The 16,767-nt window shown below is 34.9% G+C and overlaps 1 pseudogene; it reads left to right on the top strand.

The window, feature by feature from the left end:
* The first annotated feature begins 10,200 nt into the window (after positions 1-10,200).
* On the top strand, positions 10,201-11,163 carry LOC104845491 (N-chimaerin-like; annotated as a pseudogene).
* The last annotated feature ends 5,604 nt before the right edge of the window (positions 11,164-16,767 follow it).

The following is a 16,767-nucleotide window of genomic DNA, read 5'->3' as shown; positions in this document are numbered from 1 at the left end:
CATTTAACATCTCTGCAGGTCACAGAATATAGTTCAGGAAATTACCATAATGGTGTTACCTGCATCATTAATATAGTTTCTATAGGCGTTATCAGTCACTTTGGGTTTAGGATGCAATTTCCAGTCACTGTAAAGAAATGAAGTGTTTATCATATTCTAAACTTAAAATAAGACATCAATTAAAGCTAAATAACAGGCTAAACACAACAGCACTGTATAGATTACCAGATTCCCTGAAGTTGAACTTCTCTGTTACCACCATAGTATCCTTCGACCTATACACGTATCATTTAAAATTATATTTCCTTTCATTAGAATATAATAACACGTGTGAACATTTTCTGTATCCATAAAATAAGTCACTGTGTCATAGTCATAGCATTTAAAACTGCATTCTGAGCACTGTTAATATAGAATACAGAAGGTAGGCATTCATAGATGTAAAATCATAAAATAAAATTAAATAGAAGAAAAATGACCAACATGACACAATTTGCCATATTATTATTATTTTTTATATATGCATAGGTTTTAATAGAAACCAATGAGAAACATGGTTGTGTGACTTCTTAATTTCTATTAGTAAGCATGATAGAATGTAGTTACTAACAAACATATTAGAAAATACTGACATTTATGTACAAAATTTGAGTAATTTCTCAAGGTGGGTGAACTGCTCACTAGCATGGCAATTATCACATTGTCTCTGTCATTCCACATGCAAAAATCCAACCAGAAGTATTTAATGAGTTTTTCACTTGAAAATGACAATAAGATATCATTTGGTTTTAGTATGTGAGATAAAGGGTTGTATTTAAAGAATGAAATATACAAAAAGTGCTTCTAAAAATATTTTATTTTTAAACCTATTTTGAAATGTTATGTTAATTGGCGTTTTTAAAACTACACTATACAATAAATTAATGAAAGTATTAAACAGGAGGTTTTCCAGAAAATGGCAATCAAATTAGTAACTGTAGTGGTATGAAAAAATAAAATAAAAAGTAACTGTGTCCCATAAGAGCTTCACTTCCTTCAACTTGTTTTTTGACCTTATTTCTGACCTTATTCAAACCATAGTCTTTTTGGAACTCATTTTCCTTTTCCTTAATATGAAAGAAATTGAGTGAAAAGAATTCTAAGTTCATTCCATTTTTAAATAACATATTTCACTGTTCATTCACAGGCACAACATTTTTAAAAACACATTTGTGATGCTTAATTTTCTGTGTTAACTTGGCTAAGCTACGGTGCCCAGTTGTTTGGTAAAACACTAGTCTAATTGCTATTATAAAGTAATTATATATAATTAAGTCAGTTGGCTTCAAGTAAAGTGGATTACCTTCTATAATGTGAGTGGAGCACAGTCAATCTCTAGAGTGTGTTCTGCCTCCAGACTATAAACACACATTTTCCAGAACACTCTTACCCTTTACTATTTACTCTTTACTCTTCTTGTCTACAGACCTACGTATTTTGGAACACAAGAGACAGTAATCTTCAGCCTGACATCTGTCCTAAGAATTTTGGACTTGCCAGTCCACCGCATTCAAGTAAGCCAATTCCTTGAAGGATATCAATCTCCTTCATACACAGGGGACATATAGGACATATACATATATAGGAGCCCGGGTGGTGCAGTGGTTAAGAGTTAGGCTGCTAACCAAAAGGTCAGCAGTTTGAATCCACCAGTCCTTCCTTGGAAATCCTACAGGGCAGTTCTACAGGGCAGTTCTACTTTGTCCTATAGGGTCACTATAAGTCAAAATTGACTTAACGGCAATGGGTACAGGTAGTACAGTATATACAGATGTGTGTGTTTGTGTATACACACATCCATATAGATACATAGGTATAGATATAGATGATATAGACATAGATACACAAATAGGAAACCCTGGTGTTGTAGTGGTTAAAAGCTATGGCTGCTAACCAAAAGGTCAGCAGTACGAATCCACAAGGTGCTTCTTGGAAACCCTAAGGGCAGTTCTACTGTATCTTATAGAGTCACTTTGAGTTGGAATCTACTCGATGGCAACAGGGTTTTTTGTTTGTACACACACACACACATATATATATATATATATATATATATATATATATATATATATATATAGCTCCCAGTGGCTCTGGTTCTCCAGAGAATGCTAACAGAAAGTTCAAATACTATAATAGCAATTTTGAAGATATAAGCTAAAATATTAAAGAAATAAGTTTTAAAAAGTTTAAAATACATTAATTCACAGGTACAGCAATCTTAATGTATCAATTCAAAACTTTTCCTGTGTTTTCAAGTTTTTACATAGCCTGTTCTGTACTAGTAACACTTCTAGATAAAATTACGTGCTATTACAAATTTATTTATTGCTTTTAATTACAACACAAATGTATTCTTCACCTTTAATCTATAAGTGCTGTTAGGTTATGAGAGAGTTCTATCAATTGCCTGTTATGCCCCGCATTATTTTAACTTTGTTGATCATTTCTGTATCTGAGCATTTCAGATAAATTACTAAATCTCAGCTGACATTTGAATTAAAATGTCTCCATGTCTCATTCCTACATATTTTTGGAAAAGGTTTTGAGAATCCAGGGGATAACAGTTTAATCTTACTTCTGTTTGACCTTGGCTACCTCAGTTCAGAAGAATACACAACATGTCATCGATCTCAATTCCTAAATTCTATGCCCTTTATCTTATTTCTTATATAATAGATTGGTTTTTATACTTAGAGATTTGAAAAATGACTTGAATGGAAGAGAAAAATTGGGTCTTAAGACTAAGGTTGGGACAAAAATTTTACTTTTAAGCAAAATGAAAATGTCCTCCTAAATCTAAAGGAGAAACTTGCTAAATTCATATACTGAAGGTATTTTTGCTAAAGCAGAAGGTAAAAATAAATAAATAAAAAGTAACAAAACAACTTTTTTTTTTTTTTAGTAATGGAGAATTAAAATTGAAATAGGCCACTAAGTCAGGAATCAAATAACATCAGCGTAGAGCTGGATTGAGGCCAATGATACCCAAATTTATCAATAGGTGTATGTCTATTCTCATGTTTTAAAGGCACTTTCACTTTCAGATGTTGAATAAAATGCTCATTTTAAAAATCACCTGTAATCTTGTAATCCCTGTGAAATATTCTTGGTAAAATTAATCAGACTTGAATCAAAACAACCATCACACCTAACTATAGAAAATGCATGGATAGAGGGAAATCTTTTTTAAAAATTAAGTGTATACAGTTGGAAAAATTGATAATTTGATAAACCATATAGGATGGTTTATCCAGTTTGTCAATAAAAAGAAAAAAAATGGAAGAAGGAAAGGCAACCATTAGGTTAAGACACAATTAAAGGACAAATCAAAAAATGCAATGTGTGAATCTTATTTGGATCCTGATTCAAATAAACCAAGCAAAAAAAAAAAAAACACATCAATGAGGGGAAATTGAACATTCACTAGATACTTAATAATATCACAAAATTATCTTGATTTTTTTAGGGGGGAAAATCTGCAAGCCTGATCTATTTCATTGGTCACTAATTCAGGACGTCTCATCTAATGGTGCATTGGCAGAGTATACAAAGAAAAACTTTTGTTGAATTTGTTCTTTTTTTTTAATTCACTAATATTTTAATACATAGAATAAAAGTAAAAAGAAATCATAAGTACATAATTTTAAAAAAAAATTATATGATGTCCAAGAGGCATGACAAAGTGTTTCAGAACATGTTAATTTATTCAAATTTGTATGCTACATCAAAATAATTTCTATTTGTTCTCAGACCTTGTTCTTTATGGTGAAAGTCAAAGGTTTAAATTTATACACTCATCTCTCTTTTTGGATTCCAACATAGTCCTAACTGAAATTTGACATATATGCCTATTAGATGAATTTATTCTTTTTCCATGCTTCATTAACAATGCACTTTACTATACTACAATGATAATGCTCACAATAAAAGTCTCTTATGCAATGTGGATTACATTGAAACATGATTGATTATCTCAAATGTAATATAGAATTCTTATTATAAAATTTCATATGCTGAAGTTGAGTCTGCGTCTAGAATTTAAATATGTATTGAAGGAAGTAAAAATTTTCAGTACAGAAAAAGAACAAAATTTTGAGGAACTACAGTACTCTTTTACTTGACTATGTGTCAATTAGGGATAGCTATGTCATTTTAGGACTTTTAGTTAAAACATTTATTTTTAGGAATTATTTATTGTTATAGATTATAAATGATGTATGTTTGTAAATTTTTCAAGAGCACACATTTTTCTACATTATTAGATGTCACTCTACCAGGGTTTCTTAACTAACACACGCTTTATAAAATTACCATCTTTTGGAAAGTTATATGGTGGCTATGAATGCAAATGTACCTTATTATTTCTTGTAAATGAGTCCAAAATTTCAGAATCTAAAAATTGAAAAAAAAAAATCTAAAAAGCCTAGAAATGTAAAAGACTCCTCCCTGTGGAAGTCACAGATTATTTTTCCTCTATTTGTGAGGGGAAGAATGTAATTTTCTTAGTTAACTCTTTGAAAGGTCAGGCTTTTAAAAACACCTTTCACAAGGTAGTAGTTCAGTTGTGGACTGTAAATTGATAGATTGGGGACTTCCAACCAACTACTCCTACCCTAAAGAATTTGAATATCTGGAGAGATACCAGGAATGCTCATTTCAACAGACTCCCGTAGGTGAGTCTGATGTATAAGGGTCACCCACCAGAAAATTTGGCTTTAAGTTTCCTTTTTGCATCAGAATCACCTGGGAACTTTTGCAAAATGCAGGTGACTATTCCCAACTCCATGAATTTAAATTCTCCATTTCAGTGGGGATGTGGTTCATATTTTTAGAGCCCCATAAACATATTAATGTGTAGTCATGTTTGAGAACCACTGCTCTGATGTAGGACTTCTCAAACTTTAACATGCAGACAAACCACTCAAGGATCTTGAAAAACTGTAGATTCTGATTCATTAGGTCTGAAGTGGAGCCTGAGATTATGCATTTCTAACAAGCTCCCAGGTAATATTCATGATACTGGTCCATACACCACACTTTGAGTAGCAACGAAGTATATTGTCCTTTAATGGTGAATTATGTTTGCCATAGCCAGATATATCACAAATGAGGTAGTTAAGAAAAGGTTGAAACTAGTGACTGTTTTTGGAACAAGTGTTGAAAACACATATCTAGTCAGATGGTATTTTAACAAAATCCAGTTTAGCTGCCAAAGATAGTACCTGATGCTTATGATGAAAAGTGAATTATACTCCAGGAATATACTCATCACTAAGGGTCAAGCAAATGGTAAATGCACTGTAGTGGGAAGAAATGATGAGGTTAATTTTGTAATTATTAAGTTTGCAATGATAGCAAATAAATAATATTTGAATTCATTTTTAAAAGCATAAGAAAGCTTTTTATCACTTTTTTTTTAAGACTGGAAAGTCCATTTTAATGTTATGCATTTAAGAGAGAAACTAGGTATTAAAGAAATTAACACTGAACAGTTGGAAAATATTGACTTAGTAGCAGGGAGGCTGTTATCCTTGCTATTACCCTGAACATTTCAATTTCAGAAAGTTGTATGACTTTCGAATCTCCTCCACGTAAGACATTCTGCCTGACATACGGATTTATTCCTGGCTTTCCATCAGTTTCTAATTAATAGCACCACTGTGTGCTACATGATGTGAGAACTGAAAATCTCTAAACAGTACCACAGGAACACCACATTGCACTTCTACTTGAAAAAACACCTGATCAGTTACCCAGCTGTTTTCTCCAGATGTTGTCTGTAAACTCAAAGGTCATTGTTGAACTAAAACTGAGATTAATTTGACTTAAAGGTATTGCTCACTACAAACCTGAGTACAACTACGAAAATCAAGTTTTTAAATATCCCCAAGTTTACACAATGAAACCTGTAGAATTTATCAAATGCACATGCTTCTAAAAGTACTTTTCCCCACTTTTTAAAAAACTAAATACAAATCTATCTTTTTTCATATATGTTATAAATAAACTGAAATGACACATTTTGTTTTTAAGAAAAAGCCTGGTCTTTCCATTGGATTAACTCTCCAAAAGTATAGGAACATATTATTAGCACAAAGTAATGACAGAATTCAGTTTAATGTGAAAACATCAACAAATGGTGAATGCTTTTGTAATGAGAAATAAAATACACTGTCAGTGCAATCTCTTCTTAATGCTGATCTGGGGAGCAAAATGGTAAGACTCACCCTAAACAACCTTGCTTGCTGAAAGTGAAGAGGACTTGAAACACTTACTGATGAAGAACAAAGACTGCAGCCTTTAGTATGGATTACACCTCAACACAAAAACAAAAATCCTCACAACTGGATCAATAAGCAACATCATGATAAACAGAGAAAAGATAGATTGAAGTTGTCAAGGATTTCATTTTACTTGGATCCACAATCAACACCCATGGAACCAGCAGTCAGGAAATCTTTTTTTTTTTTTTTTTTATTGCATTAGGCAAATCTGCTGCAAAAGACCTTTTTTAGGTGTTGAAGGGCCGATATGTCACTTTGAGAACTAAGGTGAGCCTGACTCAAGCCATGGTATTTTCGATCGTCTCACATGTATGCAAGAGCTGGACAATGAATAAGGAAGACCGAAGAAGAATTGATGCCTTTGAATTACAGTATTGGCAAAGAATATTGAATATACCACGGACCACCAGAAGAACAAACAAACATGCCTTGGAAGAAGTACAGCCAGAATGCTCCTTAGAAGAGTGGATGGTGAGACTTCATCTCACATACTTTGGACGTTGTCAGGAACGACCAGTCCCTGGAGAAGGACATCATACTTAGTAAAGTAGAAGGTCACTGAAAAAGAGAAAGACCTTCAAGGAGATGGACTGACACTGTGGCTGCAACAATAAGCTCAAACATAACAATTGTGAGGATGGCATAGGACAGGGAACCAAGCAGTGTTCCGTTATGTTGTACACAGGATCACTTTGAATTGGAACTGACTCAACAGCACCTAATAACAACAACAACCGCCTAAAAATAGTTTATGTTGGGGTGTGTGTGTGTGTATTTTTTACTGTATAGTGTTTTTGTATAATAACACAACTTTATTACATTGACTGAGACCATGTTGTAATGAGATGTTATTAGAGTCACATAGACATTAAAATTTGTCCTTTATAAAGCATGTTATGGCATTTAATTATAAATATGCTTTTTCATGATAAAATCAGAATGCAAGCACTAGTCCTGCAATAACTCTGCAATTGAACATCTAAAAGCAGATCAAATATGTCTGCGATCTTATAATTTTTGTTTTCTATAGGTTCAATATTTTAAATTGAGATTAAATACTTGGACTACTACTTGGGCTGACTTTCTAAACCTGGAAACATTATTTATTTTCATTAACCGTATATTTCAATTATTTCCTTACTGAAATACAACCAAATCAAGATATCAAGAAAGACTATAGCAAAAACATTTTTTCATGAACATTTATTTATCCTATGTGTATATGGCATTAAAAAAACAAACCAGTTGCTGTCAAGTCAATTTCGACTCATAGAAATCCTATAGGACAGAGTAGAACTGTCCCATAGAGTATCTAAGAAGCAGCTAGTGGATTCGGAGTGCCAACCTTTTGGTTAGCAGCCATAGCTCTTAACCACTGTGCCACCAGGGCTCCTTATATGACATTGGGTATATACTATTCTCTAAACAGTGGCCCTCCATATATCTGCAATGTGATATATTTATAACAATACGTATTTTGTGATGCATGTTCCCTATGAGCAGAGCTTATCTGGGATCAAAAAATACTTGTCCCTTGCCTTCAAAAATTACCAAAAAAGTGAAAAGGCAAGCTACTTACTGGGAGAATTTCTTCAGAAACCATATATCTGACTAGAATTTAATAACCAACATATATATAAAACTTTAACAACTTAACACCAAAAAAAAAAAAAATCATAAAATGGGCAAAGTACATGAATAGACATTTCACCAAAGGGAACATTCAAATAGCCACCAAACACATGAAAAGATGTTCAGCATCATTAGCCATCAGAGAGGTACAAATCAGAAAAAAATGAGACACAATTGTACTCCCATTAGGATGGCTAAGATTAAAAAAAAACAGAAAATAACTAATATTGGTGAGGATGTGGGGGAATTGGAACCTTTATCCATTGCTAGTGGGAATGAAAAATGTTACAGCCATTGTGGAAAACTATGTGGTGACAATTCCTCAAAAAAATAAAAACAGAGTTACTGTATGACCAAGCAATTCTCCTCCTAGGTACATACTCAAAAGACTTAAAAGCGGAGACTCAAAAAGAAACTTGTATACCAATGTTCATTGCATCAGTATTCACAATAGCCAAAAGGTGGAAACAACGTAAATGCCCATCAACAGATGAATGGATAAACAAAATGTGGTACACACATACAGCAGAATACCACTTAGCCAGTAGAAGAAATGAAGTCTTGATACATGCTACAGTATGGATGGATCTTGAAGACATTATGGTAAGCGAAATAAGCAAATCACAAAAGGATAAATATTTTATGACCTTACTTACATAAAAAGATTTTAAAAAAGGCAAATGTGCAGAGACCAAACTTTATTAGTGGTTACCAGTAGAGGGAAGGAGGGAGAAAATAGGGGTTAACAATGATAGAAAAATTGCATTCATTAAGGGTAGGGTTGCACAGCTGGTTATGTAAATTCTGTCAATAAATTGTACACCTGTAAAAAGTCAAATTGGCAAAAGATATGTGATAGATATATTTACAACAATGCCAAAAAAAAAAAAAAAAAAAAGAGTAGCTGCTGAAGTCATCTTAAAACCAAACAATAGCTTAACTAGTAAAACAGGCCTGCCTTGAACATTATGCTCTTTTAAGAACTATCTATATAGATTAAATTGACAGTAACAACCAGAAAGATTAGATAGGAAACTTAGGGGGCAGATAGTTTATGTTAATAAGAGACGAACAACTCAGAAAAGGAGAGTGAGAATGTTTGCACACCTTGAAGAATGTAATCAATGTCACTAAATTGTACATGTACAAAGTGTTGAATTGATGTATATTCCCAACAACAAAATAGAAGCAAACTTTAGGCAAAATGATAATAATCAGCCCCAAATGGCTGAGGATACCATCAAAAGCTATACAGGAATGAAATGTATAAATAGCAATTTCCTAAAGATTGCTTTCTGAGATAAATGTGTGACTCCTTGGCTGCTAATTAAAAGCTTGGACATTCGAGTCTACCCAGAGGCATCTGGAAGAAAGGCCTCATGATCTACTTCCTAAAAACTCAGCCATTGAAAACCCTGTGAAGCAGTCATCCAAGGTACAACAATGGATGTCGATTCACAGGGAGCAATAAAGGAAGAAGGAGAATCTATAATAGGAGGAGGAAATGGGATGTATGGCTAATTGCCTCCATGAACAACTGCCTGCCTTGTCACAGAACCAGAAGAACTGATGGTGCCCAGCTACCATTACTGAACATTTTAATAAAACATCTGTAGAAGAATCCTGATTGAAAGCGGGAAAAAGAAGAACAGAATTTCACATTCTCATGGTCTCCAGACTTTCTGGAGCCATGGAGCATGGGGGAATTCCTGGAACTATTGCCCTGAAATAATCTTTAAAATTTAAACCAAAAAGATCCCCTGAACTCTTCCTAAAACCAAACAATATATACTATTAGCTTAACTAGTAAACGGTACCTACATTTAGCATCATGTTCTTTAGGTTTCTATCCATATGGGGTCAAATTGACAACAAAAACTCAAAAGATTAGGTATGAAACAGGGGGTAGTGAGTTTATATTAAGGAAGGAACAACTTGGAAAAGGAGGGTGAGAATGGTTGCATAACTCGAAGAACGTAACCAGTGTCACTGAATTGTACATATAGAAATTGTTGAATTGGTATATATTGTACGGTATATATTCTCAACAACAACAAAAAATAAAATAAATTATAAAAAAGGAAAGAAAGAAAACCCTATAGAGCACAGTTCTACTCTGACACACTTGTAGTCACCATAAGTCAGAGGCAACTTGACGGTAACTGGTTGGGTGGATTGGTTCAGCCTGCTCAGACAGAACGTTTTCTTCAGCCTACGTAATAGAAGAAATGCCTCATGATTTTCAAAATACCACATTCATTACTACTTTCAGGTACATATATTCAGAGGGCAACATTGGTGCGAATACTGTGCCAACTTCACGTGGGGTCTCATTGCTCAGGGAGTGAAACGTGCAGATTTTGGTTTGAATGTTCATAAGCAGTGTCCCAGGATGGTCCCAAATGACTGTAAGCCAAACTTGAAACATGCCAAAAGGTGTCCAGCTATGACCTTAAAATGTTCATAAAAGCACATATCATTAAGCTGCCCATGGTGGTAAACATGTGCATCAGGGAAATTGAATCCAGAGGTCTTAATTCTTGAAGGACTATACCAAGTATCAGGATTTAGTGACCTAATTAAAGGTGTCAAGATGGCTTTTGATGGGAAAATTGTGAATCCCGATGGGCAACTGGAAACCCTTCGTGAACACTGAAATTGATGCCATCTGCTCACTGTGAAACTCTCTGCTATCTTATGTATACCTAAAAGGACTGGCCCTTCATGAAAAGGAGCATCTCATGAATGCAGAAAACCTTGGAATTGTTTTTGGTCCAACCCCTATGAGATCTCCAAAACTAGACACAATGGCTACATTGAATGATATATGATACTAGAGACTGGTGGTGGAGCTGCTATCAAAAACGAAGACATTTTATTTTAAATTTTTATTTGAGGGAAAAAAAGAAATATTTTACAGAGGAAGGAATGCTTTATACTAACTTAATTGGCTCTTTTAGCTAAATTATTTCCTGGTTAGAGGTTTGGGCATACAGCCAGATTAAAATGATGGAACTTTTTGTTGTTTTTGTAGTGCCACTCAGCTGTCTCTTTAAAACAGTGAACACATGCTTGCCAGTTCTAGTAATCCTTGTTGTTTATCATGTTAAGAAAAACTCAAGCTATTGCATGATTAGCCCCTTATTTGGCAAGGGAACCCCATGCAAACAAAACAAAAAATCTGCACAGCCTCTTCATCCTGGGTAGTCTGTGGTTGTAATTTTGTGATTCAACATATTTGACAGAGTAAACCTGTTGTGACTTAACAAAAAAAAAAAAAAATACTATTGTGTATTAAATGATTTGGATGGAATGAATGATATTTTGTTCCCAGCTTGAGAATAATAACAATAACAAAATAGTACTAGAACTGACAACAACAACAACAAAAAACCTTTATTGAGTCTCTGCTATCGTCCAGGCACTGTGTTAAGTACAATAAATTTGTTATTTAACTATTGTCTTAGTTATCTAGTGCTGCTATAACAGGAATACCACTAGTGGATGGCTTTAACAAAAAGAAATATATTTTCTCGCAGTCTAGTAGGCTAGAAGTCCAAATTCAGGGTGTCAGCTCCAGCGGAAGCCTTTCTCTCTCTGTTGGCTCTGAAGGAAGGTCTTTGTCAGCAATCTTCCCCTATACTAGGAGCTTCTCTGCTTCTACAAAGGACACACTATGCTCCCAGTGCTTCTTTCTTGGTTGTATGAGGTCCTCCTGTTTCTCTGCTTGCTTATCTCTTGTAAGATAAAAGGAGATACAGGCCACAGGCCAGGGAAACTCTGGATCAGGGATGTGACCTGTGTGTGTTACATTCCACCCTAACCATCTTTAACATAATCTAATCTTGCCTCATTAATCCCAGGCAGAGATTAGGATTTACAGCACGTAGGAGAATTACATCAATCATAAAATAGAGGACAACCACACAATACTGGGAATCATGGCCTACCCAAGTTGATACTTATTTTGGGGGGACACAATTTAATCCATTTCAACTATCATAACCCTATGAGATGGATAATCTTGTCATTGTCACTTTATGTATGAGGGGACATGACAAGTGGCTCACCACAAATAAATGGAACAGCCAGGTCTCAAATCTTAATCTGATTTCAAAGCCTACCATCTTAACCAATCGATATTTGGCAACCAGAAAGCAGTACAATTTAAGACACAGAAAATAGATAAATTTAGCTGAATATAATTACTCTGAGTGAGATAATTCTCTAGTCAAAAGAAATGATCTTAAGAGAAAAATGATGGCTAAAAATCATGTTGAATGGAATCTACGGAATCACAGGGCTGGCAAGTAATTTTTTTTTTTTAATTAATATAGCAGGCAGTTTGTAACCACTATCATCTCCTCTAAAAACAAAATATTTAGAAAAGATGTTATATCCTAACACAGGATAAAAATCTCTCTGTATCAGAAATAGAATACAGAACTTACATATTTGAGCAGTGACTTACAAAGTAAGGCTACAAGGCCCCAAAACAAGCAGTAGGGACCAGCAAAGCATTAGGATACTGCTTACATTCTCATCAATGAACATAGAAAAACTACTGACTGCTGACATAGGGTTTTCTTGGTGGGGAGCATTAATTGTGAACCTGAGAACTAGATTGATGCCTCCATGATGCTAAAGGGATTATAAGTGTAATATCTTCATGAAGTGAATGTCTTTGCTGCTAATATAAGGCCTGCCTCTGACACCTGGATCTTTCTGGCTGAGATAATCATGGAACTACAGAACAGAAGAAGGGGCAGTAAAAGGATGAGAGAAAATAAAAACTTCCTTAAGAGATGAGCTCTCAAGCCCCATTCATTCTGTATATAAAGATACCTAACAGCAGTTAATTCATTCAATAAACCTGAAAAATGGAAGAATTTACACCCAAGGATATAGAAATAATAGAGCAATCTAACAATGTTTTAAAAGCACAGCTAAAATCATCAAAGAAGTAGAGTAGATAAGTGTATACAAAAACAAAATCCATAAGACAAATGAGAAGTCTCAATAACCAAGGATCAAGTACAGGTGAATATGACAAGGAACCAATGGGAAATCTAGAAAATGAAAAACATAATCCTTATAAAAATTATAGTAATATTTTATTTTATTTACAAAATAAAATAAAAATCCCTTCTGAATAAATAAGGATAAAGAGTAGTTTGGCCAAATGCAAAGACTGAATTAAAGATTAGATATTAGAGCATACAGCCTTGATGTGAAATGAAAGGTTAGTAAATGGCTTTTTACAAGAATAGAAAGCATGTTTTTTGGTATCAAGTTGAAGAGCAAATCTGTCATATTGAGGTAGAGGCAGAGAGAAGGCCAAAGCCACATCGCTTCCTTAAAAATAGTCTGTTTACTTTGTAAAACTGCTGTAAATTGGTTCTGTGATATACCAGATTATTTTAGTAGCAGAAACTGCAATGTCTTTTTTATTTTGACAAGATATTTATGCTGAACTCTCAAAATAATCAAATACTTAGGCTGCCAATTATGGATGTGCATGCTATATATCGTGGTCTAGGAAAAAATTCTTAACTCAGAATTTTTCAGCTTTTCCTGCAAAAGATAGTCAATTAAAACACTCATTTCTTCCTTCATACTTTCTACCAGGCTGACACGAAAGCAGAATCAACTATAAGCCGCCGGTTTCTGCTCAGGCATCTATTAAGTAAGGGGATTATTAATGAGAAACACCCAGTTTCTCTATGAGATGTTTTTTGTAAAATAACACAGAATACAGAATTCTTTTAAAAACTGTAATGTATGTCACCTGTGTGCAGCCACAACTAAAAGACCCCTAATTGCTCTCTGGTGGTTATGATAATCTTCCTGGTATGAAAATGCTCCAGGAATATCTGTGAAAATAAATCTCCTAGGCCAGAGTATACCCTCACATTCTGTCAGTCCTTATTTTTCACAACCATTATATCAGGATTTCTGATTCTATCAGCTTGACAAAACCACTGCTGCCGATTCCCCCTAGTAAGTGCCTTTATAAACAGATTTGTCTCCTTGTCTTCTGAATGTCTTTATTCCCTGCAGGAATGCTTTTATATTTATTCCCAGAGCATTTGTCCTCTGTTTCTCTCCTCTTGACTGCTACCATCCCTATCTTCACCTCCTCTGCTTCATCAGTTCCTGATTCCATGTTTTTCAAGTCTCACAGACGCTGCAGACACAAGCAGCATCCACTGACTAGGTGGACTTCCACTGGCGGTGAGCACACCAATATACATCGAATAATGTGTGAGGTGCTCAGACTATGGAGGAGATTGTACAGCATTCATTCAAGATTTCCAGTTGGTATATACAACCAAATGCAAAGGTAACTGAAGACGTGGGCTACCTGGATGAAGGAAATTACAAAGTCAACTAAACATAACTTTTCAGTAAAATTTACCCAAAGCCCCACCTCAAATTTGGTAGTGATGCATCTGATTAAATTATTGTCTGCTATTTCTTGGCCCATGTGTTTTTTAAATATGCAATTTGCAGGGCTCGGAAGAAAACTGTCTGATATTTCGAAGCTATTTTTGGCCGCTTCCTGTGGCCTTCAAATAAGTTAGCTTCAGTGAGTTAATATTCTATCGAAGTTAGTTTGTGTATTAGCAGAAAGTAAATAGCAAGACAAGTATTCTGCCTATGGCCAAGACCATACAGAGTCAATCAGGTATTCTGCCAATTGCGTGTACCTAAATATCAAATTTACAGTAAAATTAAGGGAAGAGGCGATGATCAAGGAGCTAGAAAAAATAAACACACTGATGGCCACATCTTTTCAAAGTACCTGTTTAGAAGTGTTAGTAATGGAGATGCAGTGTAAGTGAACAGATTGTTCAGGTTTATAGGCATATCTCACTGTTTCCTTTAGTTTCAGCAAAAAAGTGTATAGAAAATCCATTAACACATGGTTATGGAGGTGGAAAGAGACAGAATTTTCAAGATTCTAGTCTAAATTCAAAGTTAAAACCAGACTTGATTTCAAATCTTTGTTATTTCCTAAAGGGCATCTAGGATGAAACAAGCAGGCAAACGGTTGTTTTTAGTCGCCATTGAGCTGGTTCTGATTCATAGAGACCCTGTGTACAACAGAATGAAGCATTGCCTAGTCCTACACCATCCTAACAATAATTACTATGTTTGAACCTATTGTTGTAGCCATTGTGTCAATACATCTTGTCAAGGGTGTGCTTCTTTTTCGATAACCCTCTGCTTCAATAAGTATAATGTTCTCCAGAGACTGGTTCCTCCTGATAACATGTCCAAAGTACATGAGAAAAAGTCTCCCAATCCTCTCTTCCAAGGAGCACACTGGCTGTATTTCTTCCAAGACAGACTTGTTCATTTTTCTGGCAATCCTTGGTATTTTCAATATTCTTTGCCAACACCGTAATTCAAAGGCATCAATTCTTCTCTAGTCTTCCTTATTCATTGCTCAGCTTTCTCATGCATATGAGGCATTTGAAAATATCACTGCTTCGGTCAGGCACATTTTAGTCCTCAGAGTGATGCCTTAACTTCTTAACTCTTTAAAGAGGCATTTTGCAGCAGATTGGTCCAATGCAATAAGTCATATGATTTCTTTACTGCTGCTTCTATGGGCATTGATTGTGGATCCAAGTAAAATGAAATCTTTGACAACATCAATATTTTCTCCATTTACCATGTCATTGTTTATTGCTCCAGTCGTGAGGATTTTTGTTTACCTTATGTTGATATACAATACATATTGAAGGCAGTGGTCTTTGATCTTCATCCGTAAGTACTTTAAGCCCTCTTTGCTTTCTGAAACCAAGGTTGTGTCATTCACATATTGCAGGTTGTTAATAAGTCTTCCACCAATTCTGATCCCTTGTTCTTCTTCATATATTCCAGCTTCTCAGATTGTTTGCCCAGCATTCAGATTGAGTAAACATGGTGAAAGATACAACCCTGACACACTCCTTTCTTGATTTAAAACCAGGCAGTATCCCCTTGCTCTTGTCAAACAATTGCCTCTTGGTCTGAGTACAGGTTCCGTACGAGCACGATTAGATGTTATGCAATGTTATCCATAATTTGTTATGATCCACACAGTCAAATACCTTTGCACAGTCAATAAAACACAGGTAAACCTCTTTCTGGTATTCTCTGCTTTCAGCCAAGATCCATCTGACATCGGCATTCATATCACTTGTTCTACATCCTCTTCTGAATCTAGCTTGAACTTCTGGAAGTTCTCTGTGGATGTACTGCTGCAGCCACTTTTGAAAGGTCTTCAGGAAAATTTCACTTGTGTCTGATATTAATGATATCATTCAGTTATTTCTGTATTCTGTTGAATCACGTTTGTTTGGAATGGGCACAAGCATGAATCTCTTCCAGTCAGTTGGCCAGGTAACTGTCTCCCAAATTTATTGGCATAGACAAGTGAACACCTCAGCACTGCATACATTTGTTGAAACATCTCATTGGTATTCTATTGATTCCTGGAGCCTTGTTTTAAAAAAAAAAAAAAAAATTTTTTTTTTTTTTCAGTGCGGCTTGACTTCTTCCATCAGTACCATTGGTTATTGATCATACGCTACCTCCTGAAATGGTTGAACATCGACCAATTCTTTTTGGTACAGTGACTCTGTGTATTCAATGTCTTCAGTGCAGCTTGACCTCTTCCATCAGTACCATTAGTTATTGATCATATGCTACCTCCTGAAATGGTTGAACATTGACCAATTCTTTTTGGTACAGCGACTGTGTATTCCTTTCATCTGCTTTTGATGTTTCCTGAGTCGTTCAATATTTTGCCCACAGAATC

This window comes from Loxodonta africana, chromosome 6, assembly GCF_030014295.1.
Source record: "Loxodonta africana isolate mLoxAfr1 chromosome 6, mLoxAfr1.hap2, whole genome shotgun sequence".
NCBI lineage: Eukaryota > Metazoa > Chordata > Mammalia > Proboscidea > Elephantidae > Loxodonta > Loxodonta africana.
The sequence above is the reverse complement of the archived record's forward strand: the minus strand, read 5'-3'. Positions and strand labels throughout refer to the sequence as shown.